Here is a 9,719-nt window from a genome sequence, read left to right as displayed (position 1 = left end):
TGAATCACACATACCTTCTTTAGGTCCGAAGGAAAGTGAGTTACAAGAAGAAGAAATATGGTTGCAATTGCACATACTGTTTGACGTGGGTCTCTTCTTGTCTGTTGCACAATGTAGCGGTCATCTGCTGCTGTAGTTGACTGTGGTCGACCATCTCCTCTCCTTCGGGCAGCAGTCTATGTGGTTCGGAATGCTCCGTATACAAGTAAAACGCCAAACACTAGGGCTAATCTCGTCACACTAGCTTCTTTTTCCAGCCTCCCAATGATTCTCCCCGTGTCAAGTCATACAAATGTTGTCTCCAAGTAATGTTGTAATGAAGAACACCATGCTCGCTGATTGACATACACTATCGTTTCCCGCTCTTTAACTACGTCCTTTTGGGAGACCAGTCCCATTTGGTGTTATAGTAGCGCTAACCTCACGCCACGTCACGTCCATCTCTCTACCCCTGACCGAGAGATCTCTTACAGCGTACTACCGTACTTTCATTCATTTCCACCGAACAGTTAATAGGTTATATTACTTCACCTACCTTCGTCCTTGAGTTTTTCAGGACAGTGAACGTGTGGAAAAAGCAGTTTCCTAGATGAGACTCTTTTGAAGAATCCTTCAATTCGACCGCGAAAACGTTTCTCACAAAAAACTCATTCTGTGATCCGATTCTTGAATATTGTTGTCAGTCTGGGGCTTGTACCTGCAGAGGTTTGATGCAGATAGAGGAGATACAAAGAAGAACAGTGTGCTTTGTCGTGTAATGCTTTAGTAAAGTCCGCACAGGATACGGTAGCCGAAGCGCAGTGACCAGTTTTCGACCAAAGCGCTGGGCGATTTCATTCCTTTGTTCGGAAAGGGAGTAAGACAAGTGTTTATTCCCTTTCAGCTGGTCGGCGATTACAGAATCAAGGCGTACGCCCTGCAGTCTCTCTCGAACGTATTTACCGAAACTATTTGGCAAAACAATTTAATTTTTGTATTATTTATACCTTTATTTGTGAGATTTATGATAATGTGCCTACCATTTCATTAACGATCATAACGGTTGTGATATTTTCACGGAATTAAGACAACGAGCGAAATTCGAAGAAGTTTGCAATGAAAAATAGGGAAATGATTTTGCGCTTGGTGCATATTACGTAATATGCTGCTGTACATGAAATTTAGTTATTGTTGTTGTGGTCTTCAGTCCAGAGACTGATTTCAAAATGGTTTAAATGACTCTGAGCACTATGGGACTTAACGTCTGGGGTCATCAGTCCCCTAGACTTAGAACTACTTAAACCTAACTAACCTAAGGACATCACACACATCCACGCCCGAGGCAGGATTCGAACCTGCGACCGCAGCGGTCGCGGGGTTCCAGACTGTAGCGCCTAGAACCGCTCGGCCACTCAGGCCAGCAGAAACTGGTTTGATGCAGCTCTCTATGCTACTCTATCCTGTGCAAGCTTCTTCATCTCCCAGTACCTACTGCAGCCTACGTCCTTCTGAATCTGTTTAGTGTATTCATCTCTTGGTCTCCCTCTACGATTTTTACCCTACACGCTGCCCTCCAATACTAAATTGGTGATCCCCTGATGCCTCAGAATATGTCCTACCAAGCGATCCTTCTCCTAGTCAAGTTTAGTTAACATATTGCATTTTTATGTGGATTTGGGTGGATGTCTCTATCTGTCACCAGTCTCGAGAAAACTGATTTGACGCAGCACACTCATTTGCGATCGCGAGAGGCAGCGATGATGCCGGAGTGAAATATCCACAACATTCCTTTGAAATATTGAAATGAGATTTTCGCAAATGATAGCACACAGAGGGGAGAGTATTTTGCCTATGGTTATTACGCAACACTTCACTACCTTCCGCGTTATTCCACTAACTACAGACTTTTTCGATGAAATAATGTAAATTTTAAGGGCCATCGATAGCTAAGGATACGAGAAATGCTATGCGATTTGGAACTATACAAGTGAAGACACTGCATATTTATTTTTGTTCTGAGAACGTTTTTTTTTTTCCATACGCTACTGACCTTGCTGTTCCTCAGTTCCTTGCTTAATAAACTTAATAAACTACTGTTTCGGAATTCTCTCGTAATTGCGTCTGCACAACGTCTTGATGAGGTGACACTGCGTCAAATTTGCTGTGTTCTAGTAAAAGAAGCAAATTGCAATGTGACAAATAGAGAAAAGTGTAGGTTTTATTCAAAATTCACCCCTCACATCGCTGTTCTGAAAGATTCAAATTGTTAAAAAGTCAGGCGAAATTAAATTGCTGCTTTTTTTGCATTTTCAGAGGAATTTTTTTAGATAACAACCAAAGCAGATGTGATTATCTTTTCGAATGATCACCATGCATGTGTGGGCTTGGAGGAGCTCTACTTAATATAAACAAAAAAAAATTTAGTGTGGACTTCATTTCAGAACGGCACTTCCCCTCCATCACTCGGTATTTCCCCCACTACTGCTCTCCCCACACGTGCCCTGCCGACTGCACATCTACCAGCCACCTTATTTGCGCGGGTTCTATGTGACAGTGTGCCGAATGTACACATCAAGCCCTAGTGGCAATCACTACAGGCGAACATTGACAGTCATCTGTCAGAAAACGTCTTTTATATCATTTATCTTTATGTGAGTTGTAAGTCGCTGGCGAATTGTGGGGACTCTCTGTGCACTGTTTTAGTCCGCCAGTTAAATCGTTGGCTGCATAACGAAAACAGCCGGTACCGTCACGACCAATCAGGCAACTGAGCAGTTGAGATTTGAGTGAGCAGCTCCATGTCGATCGAGAGACAAAGAACACGGGTTTTCACCGCCCGCTGATGCCGGTTACTGGAGTGGGCGCTACATAAGGTGTTCATGATTTTGTTTGATGAAATTTGACATCTTTGTCTAATGTTTTACGTCGGTTGCCATTTATACGCTGCACCATACAGGTATTTTTGATGAGAAGGCTCCCCACTAGAACGCTTTCAGAAGATATTCTGTTTTATCTCATTTTCAGCTTTTCTTTTATCTTTGTATTGACCAGCTTAGATCACGTAACAACTTCAATTTCCCTTCTTTCCTTGCTGTTGTTGTTTCCAGTTTTTCCAGTACCCCTTTATCTTCCCACCTGTTGTCTTTTCCTTCTTTCTGCCCATGTTGTTCCCGATTCCTTACTTCTTCTGCACTGACAGGCTTCTAAATTTAGTGTTTTATTCTTAATAGTATTTGTCTTTGTTATTTCCGATTCTTTGATGTTGTCTCTTTATAATTCTTTCGTTATTTCTGTAATTCATGCTGCTGTCGATTTGTTTAGTTGGCTTGTTTTCATTCAGGTGTCCAAAAAAGATTAATCTTCTTTTAGCCATTACTTGTGATATCTTCTCTACATTTTTATAGATCTCATTACATCTCACTTTCCAACCACCTTTAGGTTGTATTGCTCGCATTATTTTTCTAATAATCCCTTTTTCAAGTAATTTTATTCTGTCCAGCTCATAGTTCATTGTTAGGCATTGTCATCCATATAAACATTCCAGTCGTGCCATTGCAGTGTAATGTTTTAGATTTGTTTTTCTACATATGCATTGTTGTAAAAGTGTTTCTCAAACCATATTCTCTTTCCATTCTGTTAACTCTCAAGTCTACTGAACATTTTTTCTAGTCCATTCTGTTGTATAGTTTCTTTAAGATATTTGAATTTACTTACTCGCTCAATTTTACCTATATGTTTTTCTATGAATTTTGGTGTAGTTTTAGATTTCTCATGAATTTTTTTTTCATCTGAAATTTTGAGACTAGTTCTATGTGTTATTTCCTCCAGAAGCATAACTGTGTCTGTCGGATTTTTTGAAAGTATTGCAAAATTGTCTAAAAAAGCAAGGTACTTTACTTTAATTCTATTTAATTTCCTTCCTAGAATTATTGGTTCAATTTTGTGACTTTTTTGTCTCCAAATTCCGGATACTTACTATTTTCTTTACAACGCAGTTAAAGAGTAAACGTGGTAAACTATCGCTTTGTCTAATACCAGTTTTTATTTCGAATTCCGGATATACTTCTCCCATAAATTTAACTTCAGATATCGTATCAGTTAGTGTTTCACGAACTATGTTTGCTAATTATTATTTTATCTATGGCTTCTATGTCTACCGAATTAAATGCTTTCAAGTGCTTTCTGAAAATCAATAAATGATACTATTATAGATTTGCAAATTATTCATTTCAAGTTATAAATCTGTTCTATGCAGGTTCTTCCCTTTCAAAGACCACTCTGATATTCTCCCAGTTGTTTGTATAAAGTTTCTACAACTCTGTCCAAGAGAATTGTTGATAATAATGCGTGTGCCACTGGCAGAAGTGACGCTCCTCTGTAATTGCTGACATTTTGTTTGTCTCCCTTTTTATGTAGCGGAGGCCTTAATATTATTAAAACTCTTCTGGAATCTTTCCAGTTTTCAAAATATTCTCAAAAAGTAGTATTAGATAATTTATTGTCTTTGGTTCTGACTATTTCAATAATTCTGCTGTAATGGAGTCATCATTACTTGCTTTGTTCTTTTTGAGTGATTGGCTTCATGAATTTGTCGCTCTGTTGGTCGGAAATCTTCCTCCAGATTTTGGACTATTGCAGGAAATTCCAATTTAACTATTGGAACTGGACAATTTAAGAGTCTGTCAAAAAGTTCTCGTAGTATTTCACCATTTTCATTGTTCATTAATCCTAGTTTGCTATTTTCATCTTTGAAACAAACAAATTGTGCTTGATACCCATTAGGTACATGTTTAAACGTCTCTCAAGCATTTCTAGTATTATTTTTGTTAAAATTGTCTTGTATTTCCGTAAGCTGAGATTTTTCAGTTGCTCTTTTGATTTTCCGGATTAATTTTGTTGTTTCTTTTGTTTGTTCTATGAATTCGTCTAAATGTTGTTATTTTTTTAATGTCTCCATTTTCTCCATTTTTGAACACTTTGTTCTAGTGCTTCTTCACATTTTTCGCTGCACCATGTCTTCTTTTTGTTCTCGAGCAGTCCTACATTTTTCTCTGCTGCTTTAGTAAATTGTACCTCTAGTTCATGGCAGTCACCTTTTCTTGTTGTTTAAATTTCTTTTTTAAATTTTTCTGTATTTTCTATTGTAATATTGACTGCAGTGGAGTTGTAACTGATTACTTTCTTCGTTATATTTTACGTTTGAGATGGGAGAAATCGTATTCATTACTTTAACATTCATTATCTCCTCGATATTCCTTGGATATGTGAGCCAGCTGAAATTTTCCTAGGTTTGGATTTGGAGATATCGAAGTTTTGGCTTTTTTGGTATTTTGTGAAAGTGTGCGGACTTCAGTTTTAACTGTAACATTTTACACATATTGATCAGTCTTTCACCGTTTCTGTTTCTTCTTAAGTGTGCTGAGTATTCACCCACAAAATTCTTAAATATATTTTCGTTCGACACTCGCGTACTGAAGTCATCGAGGAGTATTTCAATGTCGTTTTTAGGTGTTCTGTAGATTTCAGATTCTAAAAGATCCCAGAACTAATCTACTTTCTGCAGATTTCTTCCGTTATCAACATTTACAGGCGCCTGACAGTTTATAAGGGTATATCCCTTATTCTTGCACTTTATTGTTAACAAGGGCGTTCTTTCTTATTTCGACGTAAATTGTGTTACACAATCAATGATATTTTTGGTTACGTAAAATAGTGTTACAAACATTGTCATGTTTTCCATTATTCTTACTGTTGGTTCCCTTTGTGAATTGTGTAATGTTGTGTATCTGCTACAGTCTCACCAAATCACAGAAAAAGTTTATACATGGTTCTTCTATATAAATAATTCCAATTATTTCTGTTTACCAATTATCAGAAGAGAATTTACATTGAATGTTCCAAAGTAGTAGTTTTTCTTCAACTTAGAAGGCTTTTCTGTATAGTCCATCTCTTCATCAGTCCCAGAATGCTAGGTCCCAATGCATTACAAGACGTAATGGTGGATTTCTCATCAGAGTTATCGCCTGAGGTATAGCTTACATTGTGCGAACTTTCCATTTTGCGATTTTAATTTTCAAAATTGTTGAGAGTAGGAAATCCAGGGTCATCCATGAATTCCCAAAATAAGACCACCCTGTCAGCCTGGAATATCGCTGGTTCAGCTGCCACCAACATATGAAACAGATTCTGTCAGGGTACCGCCACTAAGATGTGGACCGGTCGTGCCCTCTGTCCATGTTAATCTTGTGCAAGAGGCTTTATGGATGGTCTTGCATTTGTTACCATTCTTAAACCCATTGTTCAGACATGTGCCAAAGAACAGACGCCACGCATTCGTATAATCGATTCACATCGACGGGCAATGAATCCACAACCTTCAGTGGAGGACATGGACGAGGACTGCAGATATGTGGCGCTAGGTGAAAGTGTGGATCAGTTGGAGAGCGCGCATTTACGATAAACACTCTGCCCAGGTGGCGCAGAGGTTAATGCCATTGCTCAGTAAGCAGGAGATCAAGAGTTCGAATCCCGTTCTGGCTCACATTTTGACTAATCGCCACTGATTCCGCCTAAAGTCCTGATGCAGTTAATATCGTTAGATCCTTGCCTTTGTCTTCCTTTCTCCTCCTCCGCCTTCAGCTTGCATAATGTGTACAACTTACATAGATTTAGACTGTTTCATTGAAATAATTTTAAGACGTTTTTGTTTCATGAGTCCAAATTCTGTATACAAAGGTGGAAAATCGTTTCAGGACAATAACACTGAAACCGTACCGGTTTTCTATTCAGATTGAATACGAAAAGAGAGAGGAAGGTTAGCTGAGTACTTGGCGTTGCCTGGGTAAGTATTTACTCCAATCTTCTATTCGTCTGCCTACTCCTTCCCCCTCTCTCTGTCCACCTCGACCACTCCCTCTGTGTGCTCACCTGTGGCAACAAATAATGTTGATCCATAAACTGCATTAGCAATGGAAAATGGTGCTACTCAGTATTCATATGCTTCAAGTGTAGTGAAATATAAACCTAGTAATACTGTAAAGAATAATCCCCCACTCATTGTCCTTCTTCTCAGGACCCTCTCTCTGTCCATCCTTTCCTTCCCCCTAACACTGTCAATCTGCTCCTCCCCCTTCTGTACACCTCCTCCCTCCTACTTCCAAATTCTTCTCCCCCTCTCTATCTCTATATGTGAATGTCCTTCTCCCCTTCTCTCTGTCCATCTCCTTCTGCCACTCACTCTCTCCAGCTCTTCCTCCCCCTCACTCTGTTACTCTCCTTCTGTCCATCTGTTCCTTTCCCCTCTCTCCATTTGCTGCATCCCTCTAATTCGATCTCCTCCTCTCCTATCTTTGTCAACCTCCTGCTCATCCCTCGATATTTCCATCTCCTCCTCTCCCATCTCTCTGCCTGTCTCTCTCTCCCCTATCCCTGTCCATCTCCTCCTCCGAGTATCAGTTTCTGTCTTCTCCTGCCACCTCGCTGTCCACCTCTTCGTCCTTCCTTCTCTCCCCACGTTATCACGCTCACCCAAATACTGGGCTGGTGGTTCTTACCCCCACAGAATTTCTTTCCAGACTGTAATTGATATGGGTACCACATTTGACTGAAATCTTTCGGGGGTTTAGGATTTGCTTTTTACCCGTTCCTTTGGCAGCATACGAACATGTCAAATATTGTTCTCAAATCCAGAATGAGATTTTCACTCTGCAGTGGAGTGTGCGCTGATATGAAACTTCCTGGCAGATTAAAACTGTATGCCTGAGCGAGACTCGAATTCGGGACCTTTGCCTTTCACGGGCAAGTGCTCTACCATCTGAGCTACCGAAGCACGACTCGCGGCCGGTCCTCACAGCTTTACTTCTGCCAGTATCTCACCTCCTACCTTCCAAACCTTTTTTTATTTCTCAAATGCTTAATTACACTATTTCACCTCTACGTCTAGGGAATTTTCACTCTGCAGTTTCATTTTCATGCAGCTCACTGTTTAGGCGTCGTATCTTCTGCTGTACACCGATGTAATTGTGCAGGTACAACCAGCTGTATATGTGCCTGCTGCGAATTGATTTAGTAGTAAAGAAGTAATAAATTAAAACTTCATTCGTGATGCAGCAGTTTCTCACGCATCTCAGCGTTTATTACGTCATATCGCCTAACTAGGTGTAGTAAAGTAATATACACTGGTGCCCAAAATTAAAGCAACAAACGGAGGTTTTGCAAGGTTGCGTTTATTTTGCTACAAAACAGTATAAACACGTAACGGTAGGGTAGAAGCAATGTAAAGAATACGGAACGTAAACAACTGCAGCGTGCATAACGGTAGACAAAAATGTTCTTCTTTTTTCCAACTCAACGGATTTGCACACGCATTCCAACAACCGGTTAACGTGCTCGGTATGGGGTGTGGCCACCTCTGCAGCAATACGAGGTGCATTCAAGTTCTAAGGCCTCCGATTTTTTTTCTCCGGACTGGAAAGGGATAGAAACATGCGCATTGTTTTAAAATGAGGCCGTGTTCATTGTCAATATGTCCCAGAGATGGCAGCACCGTACGGCAGATGGAATTTTACCGCCAGCGGCGGGAATGAGAACTGTTTTAAATACTTAAAATGACGACGTTTTCCTTACTTGAACAGCGTGCAATCATTCGTTTTCTGAATTTGCATGGTGTGAAACCAATTTAAATTCATCGACAGTTGAAGGAGACATGTGGTGATGGAGTTATGGATGTGTCGAAAGTGCGTTCGTGGGTGCGACAGTTTAATGAAGGCAGAACATCGTGTGACAACAAACCGAAACAACCTCGGGCTCGCACAAGCTGGTCTGACGACATGATCGAGAAAGTGGAGAGAATTGTTTTGGGGGATCGCCGAATGACTGTTGAACAGATCGCCTCCAGAGTTGGCATTTCTGTGGGTTCTGTGCACACAATCCTGCATGACGACCTGAAAATGCGAAAAGTGTCATCCAAGTGTGTGCCACGAATGCTGACGGACGACCACATGGCTGCCCGTGTGACATGTTGCCAAGCAATGTTGACGCGCAACGACAGCACGAATGGGACTTTCTTTTCGTCGGTTGTGACAATGGATGAGATGTGGATGCCATTTTTCAGTCCAGAAACAAAGCGCCAGTCAGCTCAATGAAAGCACACAGATTCACCGCCACCAAAAAAATTTCGGGTAACCGCCAGTGCTGAAAAAATGATGGTGTCCATGTTCTGGGACAGCGAGGGCGTAATCCTTACCCATTGCGCTCCAAAGGGGACTACGGTAACAGGTGCATCCTACGAAAATGTTTTGAAGAACAAATTCCTTCCTGCACTGCAACAAAAACGTCCGGGAAGGGCTGCGCGTGTGCTGTTTCACCAAGGCAACGCACCCGCATATCGAGCTAACGTTACGCAACAGTTTCTTCGTGATAACAACTTTGAAGTGATTCCTCATGCTCCCTACTCACCTGACCTGGCTCCTAGTGACTTTTGGCTTTTTCCAACAATGAAAGACACTCTCCGTGGCCGCACATTCACCAGCCGTGCTGCTATTGCCTCAGCGATTTTCCAGTGGTCAAAACACACTCCTAAAGAAGCCTTCGCCGCTGCCATGGAATCATGGCGTCAGCGTTGTGAAAAATGTGTACGTCTGCAGGGCGATTACGTCGAGAAGTAACGCCAGTTTCATCGATTTCGGGTGAGTAGTTAATTAGAAAGAAAATCGGGGGCCTTGAACTTGAATGCACCTCGT

At 41.0% G+C, this 9,719-nt stretch overlaps 1 non-coding gene across 1 annotated transcript; it reads right to left on the bottom strand.

Moving 5' to 3' along the window:
* Positions 1-1,313: 1,313 nt before the first annotated feature.
* Positions 1,314-1,397, bottom strand: Trnas-gga (transfer RNA serine (anticodon GGA)). The gene is given in 2 exon segments: positions 1,314-1,348; positions 1,358-1,397. It is a non-coding gene; the product is annotated as a tRNA-Ser (tRNA).
* Between the last annotated feature and the right edge of the window lie 8,322 nt (positions 1,398-9,719).

This window comes from Schistocerca cancellata, chromosome 3 (genome assembly GCF_023864275.1).
Source record: "Schistocerca cancellata isolate TAMUIC-IGC-003103 chromosome 3, iqSchCanc2.1, whole genome shotgun sequence".
Classification (NCBI taxonomy): Eukaryota; Metazoa; Arthropoda; class Insecta; order Orthoptera; family Acrididae; genus Schistocerca; species Schistocerca cancellata.
Note: the sequence above shows the minus strand (reverse complement) of the source record. Positions and strands in the feature narration are given on the sequence as shown.